Here is a 20,000-nt window from a genome sequence, read left to right on the forward strand (position 1 = left end):
CATCTGATACAAATAGCATAGATGAACAGTGTTAGAGGCTTCCATGGTGGTGTTTTCCATAGATATTTTCAGGAATACCTGAATCTCTTCCCAACTGACGGACACTCTTGAGGCTCACTGAATCTCTTCCTGACTGACGGACACTCTTGAGGCTAACTGAATCTCTTCCTGACTGACGGACACTCTTGAGGTAAGCTGAATCTCTTCCTGTGTGGGACCATACAAAGCGATCTTTTCAAGACTACCTTATGCTTTACAAGCTTGGTTACAACAACCTACAAGTTCTAAAGCCAAGGGTGTACGTGAGTGCATTATTTGCAAGCACACAGAATGAAGAAACAGGAAGTGAAAATTTATCTGTACCTGGTGCACTGAGAGCGAAGTCGCGCTGTGTACCATGGGCTACTTCGTTGATTATTACTCACTTCCGAAGTACTAAGTGTGTAATACAGTGTGTTACTGTGTAAATAGTGTGTGAAACTGTACATATTGTAATTTTAGTGAATTGTTAACAGGTAATATTTCGACAATAAACATTTATTGTGGACACATTACTGACACATGTATCACAGTTCCATGGAACATTATGAATGTTCTACTGTATACATATTGTAAAGGTCACAAATATGCATCATATACGATAAAAAAAACAAATAAATGTGCATTGGAAATACATAAAACAAATAATTGAAAATATATTTGTGGCAACACCCGGTGCTTGAATGGCCCGCGCGACCGTGTCTGGGCGAGTCACGCATGGGCAACCAGGCTCTGATGACGTCACAGAGCATCTTGTCCACGTCTCTACAGCCAAAGTAAGTGGAATTTGGTACTTATTTTTACATAGACATGTTCAGGGAAGGGAATTTATCATTTTACGAAGAAAAAATAATTTTTTGGGAACACTTCATTTCATGTGCACCGGGGGAATTTCTCAATAAACTCCGCGCAGCATGGTGGTTAAACACCATAAATGCTAAACAAGATTTATTAACCCTTAACTTGCTCGGGGTCTAATATCCTGCTATCCACACAGGCGCATGTCATTTTGAAAAAAAAAAAAATTTTTTTTTTTTGCTAATCTGTTAAGTTCTGTTCACTGATCACGGGAAAAATAAAAAAAAAATTCTATTGTACTTACTTTTGTTGCAATAGAGCCGAGAAGCTCTGCGATGACGTCACAATCTGCATGGTCGCTCATACAGTACACGCCCGGGAGATGTTGCGCGCGGTCCTCAAACAGCCAGAGTTGCCACAAATATATTTTCGCGCTATTTATTTACAATGTCTAAGCGCATTTTATCTAATTTTTTTTCACTAATTGTGTTTCAAATACTGTTTGAACATATTTTGTATCAATAATTGTTGCATATTTGAGTATACACAGGCGCACACAAATGTTTTCAATTACGGCAATATAATATGTCATTACAGTCTATTATATTATATGTTCTGCTTATATGTTTACATATTTACACACTCGCACACGCTATACACACTTTGAAGCACACTTAGAAGATTTCTAGACTGTGGTAGTCATTGAAGCAGTCGACAGCACATAATGGGATACCACACGTTTCACACCATGTTTGCACAAGCTTCCGTTTCTTGTCTCTACGTGTCGTTGTTTTACACACCAAGCAATCACGTTGGGCTATTGCACGCTTCACACCAGGTGGCAAATACTTAAGTTTGTGTGCTAGGAAGCCTTCAGTGTGAGCGAGGCGTGGAGTACCAGCATGCTGCAACAGTGGGTTTATGATGGGCCGCTGAATACCTGGGACATCTTTTGCAAACTTTCCTAATAACTGTATTGCAGCATCAAATACAAAGTCACGGAAAGTGGGGTTACGTCCAGTTCTCACAAGGTACATGTTGAAACAGTTCAGCATGCTCATGTCCACAAGATGGAAGAACACTTTTTTCGTCCACCTACATGTCTTCCGCACACACTCTGCAGTGCCAATCATCATGTCTGATTTATCAATCAACCGCATGTTGATATTATAGTCTAAAACACAGTCTGGCTTATATAGTGGTGCGTTTGTTTTATGGCTCACTTTCCCACTGTTCACCATTGTTCCATCATGAATTGTTGTCAACAAGTTCACCTCTCTTTTGTCTTTCCACCGAACTGACAGAATGTTATCACTTTTCCTTCTCTGACACTCACCAACTGCAATGTCGTTGTCAAACACAGGCATTTCCCTTCGTTGTGGCTTTACTGTACCAACCAATCCGGTTCTATTTTCTAGCAAGAACCGAGCTAGCAAGGGACTTGTATAGTAATTATCTGTGTATAAAATGTGTCCCTTGTTCATCCACGGAGCCATGATGGTCTTCACTACACTCCCCGAGAATCCATGTTCGTCGTTACCGGGAATGTCTACATCACTAGCCGAGTACAGAATCATGTGTAACACGTATCCTGTCTCACAATCACAAAGAACAAAAAATTTCAGGCCAAATCGGTTTCGTTTTGAGGGAATGTACTGTTTGAATGGAACACGTCCCTTGAAAAGTATGAGAGATTCATCAACCACCAACTTCTGTGCTGGTACGTAAAAATCTCTGAATTTTCCAATAACATCGTTCATGTAGTGCCTCACTCGCCACAGTCTATCATCAGGTGTTCGGTCGTGAACACTTCCAAAATGTAGACACCTGAGGAGTATCTGAAACCTGTCTCGTGACATATATTTCCCGAATAAAGGTGTTGGTATTGTCTTGTCCTTGCTCCAATAGTCATTTATTGCATGTTTGTGACAGTGCTTCATCAACAAACAGAGTGCCAAAAACACATACATTTCCGCCACTGTGGTATTTTTCCAACGCTGCAGTCGTGAAAATTCTGTGATTTCCCTCTCAATCAGGTAAGCAGCATGCAGGTTCGTTTGGTGTACAATGTATTCCATGAGTGGTTCATCATAGAATGCTGTAAAATATTCCATCCCAGCCATGTCCTCACCTTGATTAGGGAAAAGGTTTGTAATCCCTACATCTTTATCGTCAAAGTGAGGAATATTAGGAATAAAATCGTCACCATCACTCCACTCAAGTACACCAGGCGTCCTGCGAGATGCAGAGGAAAGACGGCGAGGAAGCGATGCATACCGGCGACCAGGAGCTGAATACCGTCTGCGAGAAGCACGGCGGCTACGTGCACGTGAGGTGGGTGCACGTGAACACGAGGGTCTTGGTCCCTCATGTGGTGCCATGCGGTGGCGCTTGGCTGGGCGAGATGCTGCTGACGCGACAATTTCTCGCCCAGTTACACCACTGGTACCAGCCACAGGCTCAATAAAACTTTGATCTGAGTCACTAAACCCAGAAAAGGAGTCACCTCCCTCTGACTCGTCACCCTCAAACAGAAAATATCCACAGGAACTGTGAGGTCGTGGTAGAATTGGGGTAGAAAATGGGCGAGGAGGCATGGGAGAGCGTATAGGCCTCGCCATGGCATGGCGGTCATTCTCACTTTCACTGCTGCTGCTACTATCTCCCGACAACTGTGTATAATCCTCATCGTTGTCTGAATCGTCAAACACACTTTCTTCACCTTCAGAGAATAATTTGTGGGCTATTTGCTCTGGGGTGAGGGACTGAGTGATGCGTGCTCGTGAGGCGTTTGACCGTGCGCTCGCCATGGTGACTCTCGCTAAACTGAGGCCTCCCATGCCATCGGAGCGTGAGCTGGATTTTTTTTCAAAATGGCCGCTGTTTACTAGAGCCCCTGGGCAGCGTATGGGACCCCCAGCTACACCGCGGGCCATTCAAATCGTGCACGGTACCCATACACTTCATATGAAGTGAAGCGCAGTTGACTGGTAAAACGATTTACACTTCATATGAAGTGATGCGCACTTTAAGGGTTAAACAAAGATTATCAATGAAAATAAAAAGAAACATGCCATATCTGAACACTTCCTAAACTGAATATATTCCTAACTAAGGCAAATGGTAATTGACTACAACAAATAATGTGGATTCTACAACTGCACTTTATCAGACATAGATACCTTAAAATACCACAACCAGACCTAGATGTTCTGCCTCGGTTCCAGGGGAGCAGTAACCAGTTGTTACCCAGTCCACATTCATCCAATTTTCTACTGACCTCGGTGAGGCTGACCTTATCTTAGTTGCCAAATTAATCTTCGAAGATGATTACTAACTAAACTCTTGTACTGTACACTGAAAGTGACTTATTATTTCAAAACAATTGGGAATTATCTAGATACTTGAGCCAGGCTAATTACAATATTCAATAGCCCTTGAATTTCACTGATTTACATGAATTAACAAGCAAGCTGGTAGGTACATATTTTCCAAGTAAAGAGATACCATATTGTTACTGAAGTCAACGGCTTCTTTGATAACATATGAGACTTATTTTTTATTCTCAACTGACGTTAATTTTAACATAAGTACTTAAACACGATTGATTCTTCCTACTATTTCTTTAATACATGAATTATTCTCCTAGTTTGATGACTCGACACAGGATCCATGTGGCGCTACTGTTTTCTACACATGAGCTCTAATCTCTCGGGAGGGGAGGGGGGGGGGGGAATTAACCCACACCTTTCAGGTCAACTACCAACTCACTCCAAATTTTTACAAAAGGGAGTATCCTCCCTTTCTAGTGAACTACAACATTTAATGTTAGATCTATGGTCTTCTATATTAACAGTCCTACTGTTACACACAGACACTGAAATAATTAGGTAATACACGGGGTACCTCAGTTTACGAATTTAATCCCTTCCTAAAGACCGGAAAATTCGTAAACCAAAGCGAATTTCTCAGTAAGAAATAATGGGAAATGAATTAATCTGTTCCTGACTCCCCAAAAAATTAACTTCAAAGTAAATTTTATACCCAATTCACCCAAAACTTTACTACAAAAGTATGTACAAGTTATTACTTACCTTTACTGATGGCTCCTGTTGGCGTATGGAAGACGGTGAGGAGGGGGAGGAGAGGTGTTGCTGTTTGGAAGGGGTCTTCTTCCATTATAACATCAGGCAGTGATGACTGCTCTGGGGTACACACTCTGACATGTTTTGCCTGCATACCACTAGGACCTGCTTCTGGCTCACTGCTTGATTTTCTTACTAGAAATCATTCCATTGAAAACTGTTTTTCCCTTCTTTGTAACACTTGTCTGTAGCGAGGCATCACATTGTCATTAAAAAGATCAATGCAACGGCCTGCTAAAGCTTTATCTGGGTGATTCTTTTCAGCAAAACTTTGCAGTTCTTCCCATACTGCACACATTTTCTTAATTAATGAGTAAGGGACATCCTTTACTGCCTCCACCTCCTCCTCCCCTGAAGATTTGTTATACTCCCTAGCTAGTTCAACAACACGTGTACCATTTTCATGTTTATGAATGATCTCTTGTTTTTCCTCTATGGTTATTCTCACATGCGCTTTCTTGCATTGATCCTTACCACTGGCTTTTCGGGGCCCATGATGAGATATATAATAACTTTTATGATCAAATGGGCAAAAATCCAACAAAACACTGTAAATCCTGGTGAAGAATTCAGGCGGGATAGTCACTGGGCGCGAGGCACTGGTAAACTGAAGGGCGATCGCCGTGTCACCGCGCGCTAGGTCAGCCTGTACGCGTATCAACACCCTTGTCTTCCGAGGCAACACTTGTATTCTGATGTAAATTTTCCGAGCAAATCCAGCTCGTATTCCGAAAAACTCGTATACAGGGACACTCGTATTCCGAGGTACCACTGTACTTAAATTTAACACTTATTCTAACTGTACACTCCACACACGATGTTCTTAGATGTTTACATCAGATTTGCTGGAGCTCGCTGCTGCTGTGTTTGCTTCAGTTGCTTCTGATCTGGTGCTGGCTGCTATTGTACTGATGCTGGGTATGGCTGTGCTCATGCTGGGAATGGCTGTGTTTGTGCTGGGTATAGCTGTGCTGGTGCTGGGTACGACTGTGCTGGTGCTGGGTACTGCTGTGCTGGTGCTGGGTACGGCTGGTGCTCGTGTTGGGTATGCCTGTGCTCGTGCTGGGTACAACCGTGCTGGGTATGGCTGTGCTCGTGCTGGGTACGGCTGTGCTCATGCTGGGTACGGCTGTGCTCGTGCTGGGTACGCCTGTGCTCGTGCTGGGTACGGCAGTGCTCGTGCTGGGTACAGCTGTGCTCGCAACCCGTTCTCGCAAATTCAGATTAATTAATAAATTCAGACAAATTAATAAGTCAATATTGACTTATTAGTTGCGTGCATAGGTGACATACTAAACATAATAGTTTCCCTTGAAAAGCTTCATAGAAAACACCGACCTTACCTAACCTACTTAGTATGTTAAAATAAGCATCTTATAGCTTCGTAATTACAATTATTACTTAACCTATTATAGGTATAGGTTAGGTAATAATTGTAATTACGAAGCAATAAGATGCTTATCTTAACATACTAAGTAGGTTAGGTAAGGTCGGTGTTTTCTATGAAGCTTTTCAAGGGAAACTATTATGTTAAGTATGTCACCTATGCACATATTTAATAAGTCAATATTGACTTATTAAATTTGCGAGAACGGGTTGGTGCTCGTGCTGGGTACGGCTGTGCTTGTGCTGAATTTTCTTATATTTCTCCAGCACCTTTGTTTCGTGATTTTAAATCTATGACCTCTTGTTCTTGAAGTTCCAGGTCTCAGGAATTCTTCCCTATCAATTTTATCGATTCCTGTTACTATTTTGTATGTAGTGATCATATCATCTCTTTTTCTTCTATCGTCTAGTTTTTTTCATATTTAATGCCTCTAACCACTCCTCGTAGCTCTTGTCCTTCAGTTCTGGGAGCCACATAGTGGCATGTTGTTGCACCTTTTCCAGTTTGTTGATGTGCTTCTTAAGATATGGGCACCATACAACCGCTGCATATTCCAGCTTTGGTCTAACAAAAGTCGTGAACAATTTCTTTAGTATTTCTCCATCCATATACTTATAGCAATTTTGAAGTTAGAAAGTGTAGCATAGGCTCCTTGCACAATGTTCTTAATGTGGTCCTCAGGTGACAGTTTTCTATCTAGAACCACCCCTAGATCCCTTTCTTTGTCCGAATTCTTTAAAGATTTCTCACGTAATTTATAGGTTGTGTGGGGTCTATGTTCTCCAATTCCACATTCCATAACCTGGTTGATACCTGGTTGATTTGGTTCTGGGAGTTCTTCTACTCCCCAAGCCCGGCCTGAGGCAAAGCTTGACTTGTGAGAGTTTGGTACACTAGGCTGTTCCTTGGAGTGGCCCGCAGCCCCACATATCCACTACAGCCCGGTTGGTCCGGCACTCCTTGGAGGAAACAATCTAGTTTCCGCTTGAAGATGTCCACGGTTGTTCCGCCAATACTTCTTATGCTCGCTGGGAGGATGTTGAGCAACCGTGGACCTCTGATGTTTATACAGTATTCTCTGATTGTGCCTATGGCACCACCCTCTGCTCTTGACTGGTTCTATTCTGCATTTCATAACATGGCATTTATTCACATTAAATATTCCATTTGCCAAGTGTTGCTCCATATACATATTTTGTCCAGATCTTCTTGAAGGCATGACAATCATCTAGGTTTCTTATCTTCCCTATTATCTTAGCATCATCAGCAAACATGTTCATATAATTCTGTATTCCAACTGGTAGATCGTTTATGTAGACAATGAACATTACCGGTGCAAGAACTGAACCCTGTGGTACTCCACTCGTGACATTCCTCCAATCCGATACATTGCCTCTGATTACGGCCCTCATTTTTCTGTCAGTCAGGAAATTTTTTACCCATGTTAGAAACTTACCTGTCACCCCTCCAATATGTTCCAGTTTCCAGAACAACCTCTTATGGGGAACTCTGTTGAAAGCCTTTTTTAGGTGCAGATAGATGCAGTCAACCCAACCATCTCTTTCCTGTAAAGTCTCTATGGCACAATCATAGAAACTGAGTAAGTTCGTTACACAGGATCTTCCAGATTGAAAACCATACTGTCTGTCTGATATTATATCATTTTTCTCCAGGTGTTCTACCCATTTAGTTTTAATTATTTTGTCAAATATTTTGACTATGATTGTTGTCAATGATACAGGTCTATAATTAAGGGGTTCTACCCTGCTGCCACTTTTGTAGATTGGAACTATGTTAGCCTTTTTCCACACATCAGCTACAACTCCTGTAAACAGGGATGTCTGAAAAATCAGTTGAAGTGGAATGCTGAGCTCAGGTGTACATTCTCTCAGAACCCATGGTGAAACTACATCTGGACCAACTGCTTTGTTCTTACTTAGCTCCTTGAGCATTCTTTCCACTTCGTCTCTAGACACCTCTATGTGCTCTATGTTGCTCTCTGGAATTCTTATTGTGTCTGGTTCCCTAAAGATACAGCTGTGTTCGTGCTGGGTACAGTTGTGCCAATTGATTTTCTGCTACTAGTTCTTGCAAAATATTGACTCATTTTCAGCATTAATAAGGCACTATTAGCAAGCCCCTGAGACATCTTGTTGCATAACAATACAGCTGTAGTCAAAAAATGGTAAATTCCACGATTATTCTTTCACCGGCGGACAAACACATCACTCGCAGACATAGCTAATGGCACTGGGTGCCTAATGTATGAATGCAGACTAAGTCTATACACCCTACAGTAGGCTGGTGTTTAAGCCAGATCCAGTAACATAAATTTCTCTCAAATATTGGATTTACATAAAATTTTAACATCATATATTTAGTTTAGGAACATTATTATGATAATAAGAGGTATAAAAAATACTTATTTAAGAAGTGACTTATTAATTTTATTATTTCGAAGCCGTAGGTCACTGAACTGTGGCGACGAAATCGAATGAAACACGCACGGTGCTGTGTGCACATGGATTAGACCCGTCTGCTTGCTCTGAAGTTACTGTGCTAATAAAATTAATAATTTCTCAAATAGCAGATATCTATCATATTACAGTATATTTATGGTTTTATTTACTTTAGTTTAATTAGGATAATAAAGAGCTATTAAAACACCGGTTTTAGAAATGATTTACGGTATTAATCAAACTTTTAAAGTCATAGGTCACTGAACTATGACGACACAGACGAAAGTTTTGAGTCCTACGATATACTGTAGCTACGATCGCCATATGGCGCTCTGCACACCCTCAATCCAGCAACTTAAGGTGCCCTGCGCAGTGCAATGGTTAACGACATGGGGCCTATACTTTAGAGGTTCCTCTTGACTACCATTTTTATAAATTAGTACAGTACTATGTTTGCATTTTTCCATTTATTTGCTAAGATTTCTGTGCACAAGGATGTCTGGAAGATTAATTGGAGTGGAATGCTCAGCTCAGTTGCACATTCTCGCAGCACCCAAAGTGAAACTTCATCAGGTCCAACTGCTTTATTTCTTCCTAATCTACCAAGTAATTTTTCCACTTCGTCTTGAAATACAGTACTTCTATGTATTCTATGATGTGTTCTGGAATTGGCATTTGGTCCGGGTCTCTGAAATCCTCATTTTCTATAAACACACTTTGGAACTGTTCATTTAACATTTCACACATTTCTTTTTCATTCTTAGTAGTCCTATTTCCCATTTTCAATCTCTGAATTTTATCTTTTACATGCAGCTTGCTTTTAATGAATTTATAGAAAAGGCCCGATCTGTTTTTACATTTGTCCACTTTCTCAAAGTTCCTTTCTGCCTCTCTTCTCACTGATGTGCAATTATTTCTTGCTTGTTTGTAATGCTGGTATGTTTGTGGGTTAGGCCTCTTCCGATATTGAACCCATTTTCCTGTCTTTTCCTCGCAGTCCTTACACAATTTCTGTTGAACCAATCCTGTTTTCTGGTCCTGCATCTCTGTTTAGGTAATGTAATTACCTTAGTGTAGTTACAGGATGAGAGCTACGTTCATGGTGTCCCGTCATCCCAGCACTCTTTGTCGTACAACACTTTGAAAAGTACTGTACTGACGGTTTTAGTCACTACCACCTTCTTACTGAATTTGTTCTAACAATCTACTACTCTGCGAAAGTGAATTTTCTTATATTTTTCAGCAGTTTTGTTTAGTTACTTTAAATCCATGACCTCTTATTCTCAAAGTTCCAGGTCTCAGAAAGTCTTCCCTATCAATTTTATCGATTCCTGTTAATATCTTGTACATAGAGATCATATCACCTCTTTTTCTTCTATCTTCTAGTTTTGGCATGTTTAATGCCTCTAACCTTTTCTTGTAGCTCTTGCCCTTCAGTTCTGGGAGCCACTTAGTGGCATGTCGTTGTACTTTTTCCAATTTGTTGATGTGCTTCCTAAGATATGGGCACCATACAACCTCTGCATATTCTAGCTTTGGCCTAACAAAAGTCATGAACAATGTCTTTAGTATATCGCCATCCATGTATTTAAAAGCAATTCTGAAATTAAAAAGCGTAGCATAGGCTCCTTGCACAACGTTCTTTATGTGGTCCTCAAGTGATAGGTTTCTATCTAGAACCACCCCTAGATCTCTTTCTTTATCAGAAGTCTTTAAAGATTTCCCACATAATTTATAGGTTGTGTGGGGTTTATGTTCTCCTATTCCACATTTCATAACATGGCATTTATTCACATTAAATTAAATTTGCCAAGTGGTGCTCCATATACTTATTTTGTCCAAGTCTTCTTGATGGTATGAATGTTTATGTGCCTTCATTGAATATTTTGCAAACATTGGCATACATCTCATTTACTTTCTTGCCTAGCAACAGGTCTGTCTAGTTAAGCTCAATAAAGTTCCCCATAGTGTCCTCTCTTGAAATCGAGTTTATCAACTGTTTCAATGTCTCCATTCTCTTCTAGATTATATCACAAAGCATACTTAATTTCCAATAGGACATGAACACTCTTTCCCAAGGGAGGAAGGTACTGGATGTCAAATATCTCTTCTTCTTTCTTGATGAATATTAGATCCAGTATTGACAGAACATCTGCTTCCCTCATTTTTGTGGCCTGCTTGACGTGTTGATACAGGAATTTCTCCAGAATGAGGTTTACAAATCTGCCTGTCCAAATGTCCTCCAGTCTTGCTTAGTAGGCCTTCCAGTCTATTGCTTTCAAGTTGAAGTCCCTCAGTACCAACAATCATGACTTATGCAGGCGATGAGTCACAATAACGTGGCTGAAGTATGTTGACCAGACCACACACTAGAAATTGAAGGGACGACGACGTTTCGGTCCGTCCTGGACCATTCTCAAGTCGATTGTCGATGTGACAATCGACTTGAGAATGGTCCAGGACGGACCGAAACGTCGTCGTCCCTTCAATTTCTAGTGTGTGGTCTGGTCAATCATGACTTATCTCTATCTACCCTTACTACAATCGCTCTCATGACCATGACAAGTGTGTGTCTGTCTCTCTGTTTTTGTCAATGTATGTCTGTCTCTTTCTCTCTTATAAAAAATATAATTGTCTAATATGTCCGTGGATGCCGGTGAGATGAGCTTAGTGGTTTGATATACTAAAATATAGAATTATCATCCCTTTCTTCTGAGAAAGGACCATGGCTAGAGAAGCCTTTGACAGTTTGTTTTATGTAAGTATAGGTAAATTATGGATAGCAGGAAATTTCTGTTAATTTTCCCAATATCAGTGAATAATAGTGTATATTACTATAAGAATTTTTTTGTAAATGTTTGTTTTCAAAATATTTAGCTGTAGCCAGTGAGTAGTGCCAAAATTTTTTGTGGGGTCTGAATGTGACCCTGGCACTCGGTTCCCTTTTGAATTCTGGTGACCTTGGTCAGTTTATGTTCATCCTATACCCTAGACCATTCCCTCTGCCACTTTTGTTGAGGCTAGCCACAAACATCTGGCCTCCAACTTTGAACAGATGGAAATAGACATTTTTTCTTATAGTATAGATATACAACAATTACTATAATAAATATACAAAATGCAAACCTTGAATATTTATTCTAAAATAAATAAATAAATAAAAGTAATAAGAATAAATAAAAATTCAACACACTGAAATAAAGATTGTCACTCCAGATCACACACAGGTAAAAATAATATAATTCCAATACTCCAAATAAGAAAACAATGATAGAAAAACAGAACATAAGTAATGGGCAACTGAGTAAACTGTAACATATTGAGCTGTCAACACTACTAAAGTCCAAGCAAATATGACCACTCGGTTTCAAACATGCTTTAGTCCATTTGATGCAGTTTTGAACTATATCTGCAACTCCTTTCATATATTGGTTATTTCAAACTTCTCAGCAAAATTACAAATATACATGTACAGTACATGTATACAGTATATCACTATCTGATCTTTCATATTATAATGTAGACAGCAAACCCTTAAGAAACGACTCGAAACAGTTCAACTCACTAAACATAGTCTTAGTAACAAATTAAGTAACCCACTGAAACTGCATGAGGCTGACAGCCAGCCGACCCACACTTCAGAGTACAGTAATCAATTAATTACAACCATTATTTGCATACTTCTTGCTAAGAGAAAGTTGTCTTGACTTATTATGAAAGAAAAGTGTGATAGTTACTGACCACAACTTACTTTAATAACACAAGAGATAATTGAGTACTTTGGGGGCATGATACTGTAATAAACTAATACTGTATATGTTGGTTTTCTAATGTGATGCATTGTGTGCTAATTTTGCAAGGAAATACAGTGTCTTAATTTCTCTGAGAAATTGACTGACTAAATTTGGCAGAAACATATTGTAAATTTAATTATAGAACACTATAGAACACGTTACTTTAATTACAGAAATCCAGATAAAACTATTTGTATGGTGACTAACTTATGACCCTAAATTTTGGAGTGAATAATGTACAGTAATTTTAAACTCTTGAGTGGGGAAGAATATAAAATAAATCTGACACATTAATTACAATGGTCCTAAGTATTTTTCACTGAACAATAAGGCAAAATATGGCACAATTTCTATAAAGTGAGAAACAAACTTTATTATTAATATTAACAGAAGGAAATTGAGAGTGTGGGCAATAGTACATTAGTGTAAACTTGGTGTATGATAGGAATGAATGAAACACTTCAGACTTACACACTACATTACACTATTTGTTCACTTCAGACTTCATGTATGCAGATAATTAACCCGTCCTCGACAACAAAGGCAAAATACTCATTGATCCAGCATCCAAACCCCCTGTTCATGAAATTAAAATCAGTTTACACATGAATAAATTGCTGACATTCAAATATTTCTTGAACAGTGCCTCGCTAATGACCTCTGCTTCAATCGCAGCTCAGTAAATGCTTCACCCATGAACTTTAAATACAAATAATTGCTAACAGAATCTAAACACTTAACCTAACCTAACCAATCTGCTTGATCTGCTTGATGGGGTTCTGAGAGTTTTTCTACTCCCCAAGCCCAGCCCGAGGTCAAGCTTGACTTGTGAGTTTGGTCCACTAGGCTGTTGCTTGCAGCAGCCCACAGGCCCACATATCCACCACAGGGAGCCGGTCGGTCGAGCGGACAGCACGCTGGACTTTTGATCCTGTGGTCCCGGGTTCGATCCCGGGTGCCGGCGAGAAACAATGGGCAGAGTTTCTTTCACCCTATGCCTCTGTTACCTAGCAGTAAAATAGGGATCTGGGTGTTAGTCAGCTGTCACGGGCTTCTTCCTGTGGGTGGAGGCCTGGTTGAGGACCGGGCCGCGGGGACACTAAAGCCCTGAAATCATCTCAAGATCATCTCAAGATAACAGCCCGGTTGGTCCGGCACTCCTAGGAGAAAATGACCTAGTTTTCTATTGAAGATGTCCATGGTTGTTCCGGCAATATTTTTTATGCTCGCTGGAAGGATGTTGGTCTCCCTCGGGTCTCCCAGGTCGTCTGCAGAGTTTTTAGATCTTCCAGCCTGCGGTCTATCCTTCCACCTGTGCTGTTCGGACGTTTGCAGCTTTCGCTGCTGTGTTGGTGACCTCTAGGTCTCACTTCGGGCGCGAGGATTTGAGGGTCGCACAGATTCCTGTCCGCCCGTTCTTTATGCACGCGTCTGCTCCTGTGCGTTTCTTGTTGCCTTGGGTCGCAGGTTGCAGCCTGTTGTCTCGGCTTCGCGTTGCGGAGTTTGTGGCGGCCGCCTCCCGGGTCAGCCCTTTCTTTTCCTTCTCTTTGGGTATGAAGCTCCAGGGAGCCGTAGGGGCTCCCCACAGAAAACCAGCGTTGAATGTAATGAAACGCCATTTTTCTGGGTGAGCCCTGGAGGCTCCCTGGCAACCCTCCCTCCCACCGGTCGGTGTTTTTTTCACATTAGTTGAAGCTTAGCTTCCAAACTGATGCTAGGCAGCCAGCGCGGTGAGGTCCGGGACTTCCCCCTTCCCTTCTTGGGGCGGGGAGAGTTGCGCAGACGATCGGCGCAGCAATAAAGTGTGATGTTTGCTTGTTTCCTTGGGATTGTGGGGAGTTTCTACCTCTCTGTTCAGTTTTTTGTTTTAGTTTTTTACCATGTGGGGTTTGTTTTGTTATGCCTACCTTTCTGGGTGCCTAACTCCGGTCGATGGCAGATAAGGAAAACCCCATCCACAAGGGGGTTTTCCAGGGCCATTGCCCCCTGAAACCTCTCTGAAGGGGCCAGGTTCTGGCGCTGGTCCCTGGTAGGTCTGAACTCCTTAGCTAATGTCCCGGTCTAATACAACATACATTACCCCGATATGCTCCAGGGAGCCTCCGGGACTTCCCACAGAAAAATTGTTCTAAAATTTTTTTTTTTTTCTTATGACATTGTTAATTAGCCTTCAGGAAACCCAAACATCTAATTAAAAAGTCTTTTAGATCTTGTGATTTAGCTGTAGTAGCCTGGAGAAGTTGCGTATTTTTAGGTAAAATGAGTTGAGGTGTCGCATGGGAATAACTTTGTTGATATATTTTCATTGTTTCTCACTTTATTTATTTAATTTTTTCATGCTAACAGGTTGTATTTGTGTGTCAAAGGTACTGTCTATTATGTATAACTTTGAAAATATAAGTACTGTACTGGGTGAGCAACCAAGGCTGGCACACGCAGCATGAGCTAACAGCACTGCTGTTCAGCTTGTGACCACAGTATCGCCTGAAAATGTCAAAATATATACAGTATATAGAGTGCCACTTGGTTTCCGAACTTTAGTTATCCGAAACTTCCAGTTTCCTGATTGGGTTTGGGGAGTCACGCTACATGAACTAAGTTCGAGTAGGAAGCGGTCCGCCAAGGCCCAATGCCAGCCGGGGTTGGGGTTACCCTGCATGAACTAAGTTCGGGTGAAGAAGCAGTCCGCCAAGTGTCGTGCTGTCCCGTGGTGGTGGGGTGGGTGGGAGATGATCCAGTTTGCCCACTGACCCGCGTTGGGTGCCACCACTTTTAGAGTGCATTCTACCCGGTGATGTCACAGATTCACGGTTTATTGTTCCTATTGTTTTGATTTGTCACAAGATTGGAGTGTTCATTCTGTGACTTTGTTTTACATATCTGCACAATCAAGAAACATCTGTACACCATGTCGGCTCCAGATGCACGCATTGTGTCAGTGATGGCTGACTGGTGGGTGGATGGATGGGGAAGCTTAGATGAGAGGCAGTATGTTAGAGAGGGGGAGAATTAGGGAGGGAGGGAGGCAGTGAGGCCTTATTAGTGCTGAAAATGAGTCAATATTTTTCAAGAACTAGAAGCAGAAAATCAACCAGCACGGTCGTACCCAACACGAGCACAGCTGTACCCAGCACGAGCACAGCTGTACCTAGCACAAGCACAGCCGTACCCAGCATAAGCACAGCCGTACCCAGCACAAGCACAGCTGTACCCAGCACACGCACAGCCATACCCAGCATGAGCACAGCTATACCCAGCACCAGTACAACAGCAGCCAGCACCAGCTCAGAAGCAGCTGAAGCAAACTTAGCAGCAGCAGCGAGCACCAGCAAAGCTGATGCAAACATCTAAGAATGTCATGTGTGAAGTGTACAGTTAGAATAAGTGTTAAATTTAAGTACATATTGTTCATGTTAAAATTAAGGTTGCAGTACAGTAATTTTAGTGTAAAATAGTTTTCATAAACTGTATTGTAGTACTCAACATACAACAGAACTACTGTACTTATTAATACAGTGCTAACAACATAATACAGTACAGTACGTATTTACTGTACAGTATTCACAACTCCATGAGAATTCAAGATGGACATAACTCCAACAATAAAGTAAATAACAACTGTAACTCAGTATTTTTTTAGTAGAATAGTAATATATAGGTACAGTATATAATATGATAATGCATTTTTATTGTTTACAAGAAAAAGAAAGACACTGACACAAACGCCTCCTGAAGGGCACCTCCTGCAATGAATCCAATGCTGCAACACACCGGGGTTGGTCCCATATAGTGCGTTGAATGGAGGTTGTATTGTAATAATATCTTTGTGGCAGCTCCCGCCTGACGGCTCGGCTGGAGCAGACCGTCCCGGACACCTACTCTATCAGCACCTGAATCTTGTGCAGACTTCCTCACCTTGTTGTGGCCAAAATATTTCACCAGTGATTTTTGTATTATTTACCCTGTGATCAGGGAACATATTTTAACAATCTTAATTTTTTTTTTTTTATCCCCTTACACACAGCGGTGTTGTCAGCTATTAGTAGCAGCTCCGCCCAGGGGTTAACAATACCAAAATTTAAATATAAATATGATAAAATGATAGCCAGTTTAGAAGAGAATACAAATTAACAGTATGTGAAAATTTAGTGTTACAGAACTCACCATATAAAAAAATAACCAAAAGAAAGATTTTATTATAAATATCAATGCTTTTCACATTATTTGACCTCCACTTTAAAGGGTTGTGCCATATTTGAATACCTATAATATTGTTTATCTTGTTATGGATATAAAATGTATTAATAGCACAAAACACCGGGTCTCACTGCCTATTTACAAACAGGATGACAGATATCATGAAGCTCATGCATAGATTAGCATAATTATGATTATAATAAATACAAATATGGTAGTGTGTTGGTGTTAACAGTTAGAATAATACAGAAGAACTTGTATAATCACATTTTATTACTTTACTGTTGAAGGTACTGGCACACCAAGCTAAACAAAACTTCAATCACTGAATATATCTTAATTAAAAACTTACAGTATATCACTAAACCAAAACTCAAATTTACTTCAAATTTGAAAGCAATTTAAAAATTTTGTAAATGCTAAAGAGATTTTAAATGGAAACTAATTTAACCAGACTTCTACCCCCATTGCAATGCAAAAAAATTTTTTATTATAAAAAAACCATTGTTGAATGTAATGAAACGCCATTTTCTGGGTGAGACCCGGAGGCTCCCCGGAACTATCTGGGCTGATATGCTAATGTCGGATATTGGCATCAGTCATGTGAATGGAGTTCTGTGGGCCTACCAGGGACCACGAGCCAGAACCTGGCCCCCTCAGAGAGGCATGGGGAGCAATGGCCTATAGAAACCCCCGTGTGGTTGGGAGCATTCTATGTCTGCCATCGACCGGGTCAAGCCCCCAGAAAGGTAAGCATCCCAAAACAAACCCCCATTCTGGTGAAAATTGCTACAAAATGCCGAACAAGTGGATAGAACTCCCCAAACAGAAATGAACAAACGAGTATGACGTCACATGTCGCACCTGTCTGCGCAGCTCCCCCCTTCCCGGGAGGGGGCAGGGGGAGCCCCAGACCCCCGCTTCGGCAATCCACCTCTCAGTTCTGAGGCTGGACATCAAAACACGAGAAAAACCGCCGACTGGGAGGTGGGAGGGTTGCCAGAGAGCCTCCGGTCTCACCCAGAAAATGGTGTTTCATTACATTCAATGCTGGTTTTCTGGTTTTCCGGAGTTACCTACCCAAAGATGAAAACAAGAGGGCCCGAACACAGGAGGCGGAAGTTGCACACACCCCAACGTGAAGCGTAGACTAACAGTCCTGTCAGCGAGGCTGACAGGACTGAACCACCCTGCGGACGACCCAAGAGAACCACAACCTGGAACAGGGAAGGAGGGAACCCAGAACAACCCAAAGCGGGACCCCGGTCACAGCAGCCGTGGCACGCCAAGCACAGCGAAGTGCCACAACCGAACTCAGCATATGATGCACCCCCGGCCAAGCATCAAACAACCCAAGGACCCCTCAGGAAAGCAGCCGAGCCAGTCTTCGCCAGAAAAGAATGAGAAGGCTGCAAGCTGCAGGCGCACAATCCATCAGGAGAACCAAAAGAGCCGAAATCCAGGCGCCGGAGGGCGGCATGAAGCACTCCGACCCGACCCCCAGAGGTCTACGCCAACGAGAAAAGTGCCCCAGAAAAAACTCAAAACCGAAAGAGCCACAACAAGCTGAGAAGAAGAGAAAAAGTGCACACAATCCAAGAATCAGGATGGCTCAAGCAGCACAAGAGCAGGCCGGAGGTGAACTACGCCAGAGATGGCTCACAAAGCAGTGCAGAGGCAACTCCAAAACCAAAGCAGCCAAGAACTGCTTTGCCAGTGTTGCACGAGACAAGGTGACAGTATGTGACAAGATGACAGCTCCGAACCTCCACAAGAGAAGGACAAGACCACAACATCAGAAACCAGCAAACCTAAGAAGGGACAAAAAAGAAAAAGGAAGGACCTCCAAAAAAACACACACCACTGCCAAGAAGAAGCATGCAGGTGGGACGCCATCAACGAAGCCACCTGACCACCAACTGATGGTGAGAGACTCGAGGCAGAACCAGAACCGAACCAGCCCTGCCATGGACCGATCGAGCCTAGAAAGAGGTGGAGCAACGGGAAGATCTCAGGTGTGACTACGAGCAGGCAGAGCCGGAAACCCAAGCTGGCAAGGAAGGAGATGGAACGTCTGCCATACAGAAAACTACCCAACGCCAGCGGGCTCACCAGGAGATCGGAGACCCTACGGTTCCGATGCGAGACTCTAAAGAAGGGACACCACGAGACCTCGAAAATGCCAACTGGCAGGGCAAGCCAGGAAACCAGGAACCCAAACCTGGCAATAGGAGAGCTAAAAGGCCCATACAAAACACACAACAACTACGTGTAGGATACAATGAGAAAAACGGAAAAATGCAAGAAAAAGACCAGAAGAACAGCCCCAGCAACAGCGGCTAGGGGCAAGAGTGTAGAAGGAAGATGAGGAACAAGGAAGGCAGGTAGCAAATGGGAACGAAAGGGACACGACCAACAACACGGTGCAAAGACATGCTACTAAGTGGCTCCCAGAACTGAAGGGCAAGAGCCACGAGGAGAGATTAGAGGCATTAAATATGCCAAAACTAGAAGACAGAAGAAAAAGAGGTGATATGATCACTACATACAAAATAGTAACAGGAATTGATAAAATCGATAGGGAAGATTTCCTGAGACCTGGAATTTTAAGAACAAGAGGTCATAGATTTAAACTAGCTAAACACAGATGCCGAAGAAATATAAGAAAATTCACTTTCGCAAACAGAGTGGTAGACGGTTGGAATAAGTTAGGTGAGAAGGTGGTGGAGGCCAAGACCGTCAGTAGTTTCAAAGCGTTATATGACAAAGAGTGCTGGGAAGACGGGACACCACGAGCGTAGCTCTCATCCTGTAACTACACTTAGGTAATTACACAACTGCCGGTCACGTCCCAACACAACAAGACTAAACAGGAAAAGGTGCAAAGGTTTGCCACCAGACTAGTACCCAAACCGGGGGTATGAGCTATGAGGAGAGACTATGGGAAGTAAACCTCACGTCACTTGGAGACAGAAAAGTTAGAGGGGACATGATCACTACATACAAGATTCTCAGAGGAAGTGATAGGGTAGATAAAGACAGACTATTTAACACAAGAGGCACACGCACTAGGGGACACAGGTGGAAATTGAGTGCCCAAATGATGCATAGGGATGTTAGAAAGAAGTATCTCAGGGTCAGAGTAGTAGACAAATGACATGCATGAGGAAGTGAGGTGGAG

The 20,000-nt window shown here is 42.0% G+C and overlaps 1 protein-coding gene across 1 annotated transcript in view; it reads right to left on the reverse strand.

Moving 5' to 3' along the window:
- The window catches only part of Usp16-45 (ubiquitin specific protease 16/45), a 214,554-nt gene that overhangs the window by 36,337 nt on the left and 158,217 nt on the right, over positions 1–20,000 (reverse strand).

The sequence above is a fragment of the Procambarus clarkii genome, chromosome 18 (genome assembly GCF_040958095.1).
Source record: "Procambarus clarkii isolate CNS0578487 chromosome 18, FALCON_Pclarkii_2.0, whole genome shotgun sequence".
Lineage (NCBI taxonomy): Eukaryota > Metazoa > Arthropoda > Malacostraca > Decapoda > Cambaridae > Procambarus > Procambarus clarkii.